The sequence below is a fragment of the Balearica regulorum genome, chromosome Z (assembly GCF_011004875.1).
Source record: "Balearica regulorum gibbericeps isolate bBalReg1 chromosome Z, bBalReg1.pri, whole genome shotgun sequence".
NCBI classification, from domain to species: domain Eukaryota; kingdom Metazoa; phylum Chordata; class Aves; order Gruiformes; family Gruidae; genus Balearica; species Balearica regulorum.
Window position 1 is genome coordinate 27,753,298 of NC_046220.1, and position 8,722 is coordinate 27,762,019.

An 8,722-nucleotide genomic window follows, 5' to 3' on the forward strand; every position below is an offset into this window, starting at 1 on the left:
ATCAGACAGCGCTCTCAAAATGGAGTTACACTATTTCCCTGTTTACAGGGAGTGCCCAGGGACAAAACTCTGTTTCTTTCTGATGCCAGTCCATTCAATCATCACCTCCAGCTACATCATTAGCTGAATCAACAAAAATCTTTCTGGTGGATCTTAAGATGCCAACTCTACTGCTGAAAATACAGACAGTCAGGTTTTTTTTCCACTCCTCCAAAGAAAGAACTGAAAGCTGAACTTCACGAGTTTCACATATAGATACAAAACCCCCAAAAAAAGAAACAAAACCCATCATAAGATTTTGAATATTGCAAAGTAAAGCACTAAAATTAGAGTGTGTCATAATTAATGCCATTTTAATTCATCATATACATGATGTAAAAATATAGAAGCTTAGCTATAAGAAAACTTATATTAACTAGAAAGCTGCTTAAGGCCTAGAACTGTTTTAAAGCCTATAATCATGGGAAAGGGGTTTGTAATCAAGGTAATAGCTAACTGACCATGGCAATGTACAATGCTGCTACGTTCCTTGTACAGTCCCTACCCAACCGGACAATAGGCCCGGGAATATTAATCTTATGAAATAAGTTGTAATGGACAAGTGTATCCACAGCAAGGATACTGCGCATGCCTGCAAGAAGAGGGTCACCCAGCAAACACGGGTGCAAGACCACTGACGACCACCAGAGACCCTTGAGGACCACCAACTCAAATCACTGAGCGTGCGTGATGGGGAGGAGAATATGGAAATGGATTCCAAGAAATGATTATCATAGGACTGCCTTTTCTCGGAAAAATAATGAATATGTATATTTTGATTCTATATAACCTGTATGTTGGTGATCACCTGGCACGCACGTTTGGTGGAGCTATTTCCCCCGTGCATCCAGTGCTGCAATAAAGCAAACCTAGGGTAACTCACGTCTGTTAGAATTTTTCTTTAACACATGATAACAGGGCTCCCACAATATGACCACATGCTGTTTTTTCATGGTGGTATCTTTGTTACTGTGCATGTACATTCTCTGTGTTCTGGGAACAAAGTGAGATTTTGTTTCAAAAAATTAATTTGCATGTTTCCTGCCTCATTTATTTTGGAAATAGTGAATATGATCAAGGCAAAGAATTAAAGCAGAGAAGAATCAGTTTTATAAAAAGCTGTTTTAGAGACCTCAATCTTTATCCCTGTATTGGCTCCACCATTTCCCATGGATACCTAGAAAGTAATTTTTTTTCCAAAACAAGTAACAATAGTTTCCTAGTTTTAAACTCCCCTTTAATTTAAGGGTGGTCATCCTTTGAATTCAAAACAAGCTGCATGAAGGTACTTATCAGGAGAAAAAAAATCCATTTGCAGGTATCAGTTAATTTCAGTTAAAAAAACCCCAAACCCCTATGAGAAGTTTTTAATACTAACTGTGGGCCTTAGCTAGCACTCTACAGAATGGGGAGAGTAACATTTCTTTCAACTCAAAATTGATGCAAATATTATATCACTAATCATGAGGAAGCATTTATAAACCAGACACTGACAGATTATTAAAACCACTCTTATTAATCCACCCTTATTAAACAATCCAAACACCAACCTAGCCACCACCTGAGAAACTTGAGAAACTAAATTACTCTCTCTAGTACTCAGGAAGCCATGCTGCCACATTCACAAGCAATCACTTAAATACAAGTGCTTAACAAACGGAACCAAATCAGAATAGGGAGAAAACTGAAAACACAATAATAATTTGGAGAAAACTAAAAAATCTCCAACTGTCAGCCATAAAGCACACATAATAACCTTACCTATACCCTACCCCCCCATACCCACTCTTGAGATATTACTTCTTTTCTCTGTAGCCTTACCACAGCCTATCAGGTTCTGAGGAATCCAGCAGATTACTATACTATAAATGTTCTTGCTGCCTCTTTGGGTTACACTTTGGGTTAGATCTTTGAACAGTTACATTTTTATTGCCTTCATCTTTCTCCGATGAATCATGATTAAGCCAGTTAAGCAAGGTGAAGGACGGAAAAATGGGGTAAAGGTCAGCTGTTCAATCTCACAGATGAGGCAGCACAGTGATTCCTTTCAGCACAGTAATTCCTTCTGAAAAGCCACTTGCCGAAAAGCTAACGCCTCCCCAACTGACAGTCCTGATGATCATGGTCCTGCCTTCCAGTCCTCCACATCATGCCTACTACCCCTGCAAATTTAACTCATGTACATTTATTAAGTTTCTGCACTCATCACCCCTCAACCCCATTAATTGTTTGGGGAAAATCTGCTTCACTAACCATATCGTGAACCATCCATTTTTCAGGAACACATTCTGAGCAGACTGGTACGGTTGTATTCCTTTTTTCTTGTTGGGCACAGCATATATAGTAGTACATACCATAGCTGAAAGAAACTTCCTGTTAAGACAGGTTAATGGACTGAAAGCATTTTGTGTTGAAAGACCTCTTACTGTCCCCATTCCACAGACTGCTAGCTGAGGCACGGGGTTAGTATTGAAAACATCTAATAGTATTTGGGGGTTTTTTAACTGAAATTGATATCTGCAAATGGATTATTTTCTTTCACAATAATTACCATCATGAAGCTTTGCTACAGCTCTTTCCTACAAGAAAGTGACAACTCCCACCAAACTGGCTCCATCTCTTCAGCACCAAGAGACTCATATTTATACGAATGGACCTTAGATCAGGCCCTTTAGCTTTTGTCCATTCCATTCTCAGGGAGAACTACTCAGAAATGGATTGGGGAGATGCTTGGGGGAAAAAAATAGTTAGATTGTGCCAAAGTCGTGGTTGGAAACACCAAAGGAGAGTTGGAAACACCAAAGGTTGGAAACACCAAAGGAGTGCCCAATGGCACTTTGGTAGATTCATTACAGCACGTGCAATTTTTTTCTACAGGCTGCAGCACAAAATGAGTAGGGCATCAGGACATTCAGATATTACTCGCTGTTCACTGTCTGCAGTAATCAGCAAGAATTTTGAAAAGACTATCATTAGTCACTATCAATACAGAGCCACCGGAGTCTCTTTCAGGATCAGAGTAAATTAGTGGTGCAGCATCCATTTCCATTCTCACACTGACAACCTACTCAAACTCCAGAAGCCTTTTACAAATACACCTTCACAACAATGCTCCTCACTACTAAAGAGCTTAGAGACTCAGTCAAGTCAGAGCCTATAGTGGCCAGTATTTATTTACTACATAATTCAAGAATCATGGCACGCCCAAGTCCGGCACCACTTTAAACCTTCTCAGTGAACTCTACTTAGATGTTGAATACTTCAAAGGAAAAAACAGCTTTTTAAGCAAGTTACCACTGCATATTTTAATTCTAAACAACCATTAAATTGCTCTTAGAAAATTCAGTTCAATGATTAAACAAAGTTCTACTTATTCACAATAATTTGTTACATTTTATCCAGCACAATAACTAAATCTGTTAGCAAAACTAAAACATTTTAAAACCCACAAGTTGATATGTTATCATAATTTTAAATTCACATTCAACTTTTTATTATAGTCATTGATATTTAAAACAAGGGGTACTTATTTTTGCAATGATGCACTGGGAGGTGGCACAAATTATGCCTGAGGTACTTAAAGTCATACAAGTTGGGGACTGCTGACATGATGTCAAGACACAGAGAATGCACCCTCCCATCAACAAGAAAAAAATTGCTTCATTTCATTATTTATTTCTGATCATACATTTTCAGCCTCCTGCAATACTCCTCGTGATTAAAAAATGACACTGCCCTTGAGTAGCAGGTTAGTATACACAGAACACACTTAATGCTGATCTGGTGAGGAACCACCTGTCTGGTGTCGACTTTTCAGCAAATATATGTTGAAATTACAACCAAATCAAATTTAAAAGGACAAGGTAATGTATATTTTTAAATAAAATACTATTCACTAGGAAATATACTGCACAGTAACAAAAATCAGCACACAGAGATTGGAGCAGGACACAGTTTGGCTCTGAAGTTATTTAAAGTAGGATTTATAGCTGAAACGTATCAAAATCTCAAACCATTTTTGTAATTCCACATAGCTTCAATCATCTGCTTATAAAAGAGGACCTTTCTACTTACAGGTCTAACACAGATTAAAACCAATATATACATATATATATGTATATCTCCAGCTACAGCAGTTTCTAAAATAAAAACTCAATGAGTAGGCACATTAAACCTTCAGAGATCCACTTTTAAAAACAAGCTAAAGAGCAATTATTTTATTTAGTATTTGAAAACATAGTGAATAATTTAAGTAAATCATTAAAACAGAGATCCTTATTAGTTAGTTGCTCTTGTTCAAAACAAATAAAACTGACAAATCTGAAAATCTAATACAGGCAGAAGAACTGGATTTAACCTGCGTGTCCCAACTGGAGTAACTGCAATCAGTTTTGCAAGATTTTACTGTAGCAGTTATCATTATTGTACTTTGACCTCTCAAATAGTACTCTTTTTTTTTTTTTTAAATATACGAGAAAGTATGTGGGGAAAAACAAAACAAAAAAAAAAACCAAGTCATACACCTTTTAGTATAACAATTATTTTGAACTCATTACATAAATTATATTTTCTAAATAATGCAAACTTTGTTCTTCCAAAATGGAGTACAAAAGAAGCGTAAAAACCATAAACATTAGTCACTTCGTACTGCACTTCTGGAACAGGTACAGAATTCTGGGAAAATAAAGAACAAGAACTCTTCTGTCCAAACAGCTTATCATCCAGGAAGAAAATCATGAATCACATTTTGCAAATTGAGAAAGCCTTCAATGACACTAAAGCCGATATAATCCCTTTACATTTGGAAATTACAGAGAAAAAGAAAATTTGAAGAAAGTTCCCATGGACAGTTCCTTCTAGGTAGAGACAGAAGTTTCTGTAGGATCCAAGATATACATCACTCGAATAGTTAAAACTTCTTGAAGGCAAATTAGGGGAGAAGGGAAAAGGGGAAGCAGGAGCATTCTGATAGCAATACCCTAATAGCACAAACAGTATTTCACATGCCTTACAGATACAATACAAAGTCTACATACATTTTGTTCAGGAGTTTAAAGGAAAGAATATTCCATGTATCTAGCTGCTACTGAAGTCAGTGTCATGCTAAAAGAGATAACCTGACACCCATATATATGTAGAAAAATTTTAAGGCAGAAAAATAAAAGCTCTAGCAATACTGAAAAGTAGCACTTATTTTTTAACCTTTAAAAAGCAAATTTTTTACAAGGAAAAAAGCCTAATAAAGTAATTAAATACTGGAGTATGAAAGAGTTTAGTTAGATGCTCATCTGAAACTCCATTTCCCATTGTACATGCCATAGATGATACAGACACTGCCAGAATCATAGAATCATAGAATATCCTGAGTTGGAACAGACCCAGATCATCGAGTCCAACTCCTGGCTCCACATAGGACCAGCCAAATGAGAGCATATGACTGAGAGTGTTATCCAGACACTTCTTGAACTCAGTCAAGCTTGGTGCTGTCACCACTTCCCTGGGGAGCCTGTTCCAGTGCCTGACCACCCTCTCAGTGAAGAACCTTTTCCTTTTATCCAACCTAAATCTCCCCTGTTGCAGCTTCATGCTGTTCCCTCAGGTTCTATCACTGGTCATCAGAGGGAGGAGATCAGCGCCTGCCCCCTCGCTCCCCCTCCTGAGGAAGTTGTAGGCGGTGATGAGGTCTCCCCGCAGTCTCTTCTCTAGGCTGAACAAACCAAGGGACTTCAGCCTCTCCTCATATGTCTTCCCCTCTAGACCCTTCACCATCTTTGTTGCCCTCCTTTGGACACTCTCCAATAGTTTTATGCCCTTTTTGTACTGTGGCACCCAAAACCGCACGCAGTACTCGAGGTGAGGCCGCACCAGCACAGTGTAGAGTGGGACAATCACCTCCCTAGACCAGCTAGCAATGCCATGCTTGATGCACCCCAGGATACGCTTGGCCTTCCTGGCAGCCTGGGGCACACTGTTGACTCATGTTTAACTTGCTGTCCATCAAGACCCCCAAGTCCCTTCCAGCATGGCTGGTCTCCAGCGTCTCATCGCCCAGTCTGTATGTATAGCCAAGGTTGCTCCTTCCCAGGTGCAGAATCTGGTGCTTGCCCTTGTTAAACCTCATGCGGTTGGTGATTGCCCAGTTCTCCAATCCATCCAGATCTCTCTGCAAGGCCTCTCCACCCTCAACAGAATTGACAGGTCCTCCCAATTTGGTGTCACCTGCAAACTTGCTCATGACACCTTCTAGTCCTACATCCAAGTCATGTATGAAAACATTAAAAAGAACTGGCCCTAAAATGGAGCCCTGGGGAACCCCACTAGTGATTGGCTGCCAGCCTGATGTAACCCCATTTACCATAACTCTTTGGGCCTGACCCGTCAGCCAGTTGCTCACCCATCGCACTATGTTTTTGTCAAACTGTATGCTGGACATTTTGTCCAGAAGGATACTGTGAGAGACAGTATCGAAAGCTTTACTGAAATCTAAAAAAATGACATGAACTGGCTTCCCTTGGTCAACTAGATGGGTGACCTTGTCATAAAAGGAAACCAAGTTTGTTAAACAGGCTCTTCCTCTCACAGACCTGTGAAGCACCACCAAAGATAATAAAAGCCTCCCCAAACCATACCTGATCTTTTAGTCTATAGCATTTTTTTTATCATGTAGCAGGACACAGTAACTTGCTGATTGGTGTTACAATACCAGAACGTTTGTGTATATATAGATTATACATAGGTATTTTACATATATCTCTTTATCTTCAATATGAATGTTAAAGAGATGGCACATAGTTTGCCTCATATAAGCATCAAGTGATACACTTTCTGAATCCCAAAATATCCATCTTTCAGCTTAGTCTCCTAGTATGCTGTGTAGGATTTAGAATGCTTTCTCTTCTCTTGAGTTTTATACACAAGGAAAACAAGATTCAAAGCTCTTAACAGGGTCCCATGAATTAATCAAGTAAAGAATACAAAGACTGCATTAGCCCACCTAAGAAATCAGGGAATTCATTACACAGATCAGGATGTAAAGTTGAGTTGTCATAACTTCATAAATGGCAGATTTAAGGCATTACTAAGAAGATATGAAGTAGCATTGTGCCTTTGTATGTTACAACGATAAAGCTATTTTCTTCTTCAGACATTAATCATAGCAGAAAGAAAAAAATACTTTAGGCATTAGCTATTGAAGGGCTGGTGGCATCCCTTCACCAGGTGGAAACAATTGCTTACAGGTCCATGACCCACAACACAGAGGATATGGCTAGCTCCCAGCTGAGTCAATAAAATTACAATGACATCCCTTACCTTTGTCATTTGTTCCTATCTGGAAGAATATTCTTATCAATTCTTCATGCACATTCACTGGTTTGCATCTGCATTGTTTCTAAGGGGAGTTTTATCTCACTTGGCTGACCCTCTGCTAAAGAAGCTTTAATAAGAGTACAGAACTTAAGAACACCAACAATAGACTTTAAAGTTTGCTTACTGAGGAGTTATAAAGACCACACAATGCACGCATAAACTTTGTACTGTCTATTATGTTCAACAAACCACTTAGTACGATGTATGAAAGGTGACTTTTAATGGTGACTATCTAAAAATAATTTAGAACAGCAATTTAGAACAGCATATGCTGCAAAAAATAACTTGCATGAATTTTATAATATGCAAAAATAACGTATAAAAAATAATAACTTATGAATATTATGCGTTTTAAAAATTAAGGCTAGGTTAAGTTTTTCTGTCCATGACTACACGAGATACAGCAATTACATGTGCCATTACTGGGACTGACAGGACCCAGTTACAATTTCTCTCCTCCTCTTCGTTCATTACCAGAAATATATGGCACTACAGTAATAGATGAATTTGGGGATACTGTATGTTTTCTCAAAGCATTAAAGCTGTCCAGTTCTTCCAGCTTTAAAGATATATGGTGTTGAAGATTTTTGATGATGTGAATCCCTCAAACTCAAAAATTCCTAAGGTAAGTAAAAAGAAAGCTCAATATTTTTATGTTTTCAAGTAAAAGTATTTTAAAAGATTTGTGTTCTTATTCTCTGAAACTTCAAGGCTGACATCAAGGACTTTAGACTACCTGATGTGGACTAGGGTTTGCCATTTGGTAACAGTTTTTGTAAACCAGGCACAAAGCTTGCACAGTACTCACCAGAGGCAAACACACTGGAACAACAGTCCCACGTTCATTTCTCTGGGACTGGTATAACCTTAATTTCCCCAAGCTTGTCTTAGGCTAACAGGACACACTTTTATTGTAACCATCTTCTAGCTGGTATAATCATTGCAACTTCCCCACTAACCTCCCTAGCCATGACACCTCACTTGCTCCACTTTTCTCACAAGTACTTGCATAATCTACCTTCTCCTAGCACGGCGAAGCAAAGCTAAAAACCAGTTTGATTGCTTTTGCAACCATGAAGTTTCCTGCCTGAAAGACAAAATGGTTCTTTGCTCTTAACCTGCCCAGGGAGCTGCCCCAACGGGCAGCAGCATTCAAGTAACGGCTGGCGATTCCTACCAGCGGCACCTTTCCTGTCCTCCCTCCCCGCAGCCCCCCCCCCCGCCCCTGCTGGCCCCTCACGTCACAGCAGACGGCGGCCTTGAAGGCCTGCGGCCACTGCTAGTACCGCCCACAGCCAAGCACTGGGGTGGGCCT

The 8,722-nt window shown here is 39.2% G+C and overlaps 1 long non-coding RNA gene across 1 annotated transcript in view; it reads right to left on the reverse strand.

Moving 5' to 3' along the window:
* LOC142599436 (uncharacterized) overlaps positions 1 to 8,590 on the reverse strand; it is a 32,203-nt gene extending 23,613 nt beyond the window's left edge. The window contains exon 1 of the long non-coding RNA XR_012832998.1: positions 8,216 to 8,590. This is a non-coding gene — a long non-coding RNA (uncharacterized LOC142599436). The remainder of the gene's footprint in view (positions 1 to 8,215) is intronic.
* Between the last annotated feature and the right edge of the window lie 132 nt (positions 8,591 to 8,722).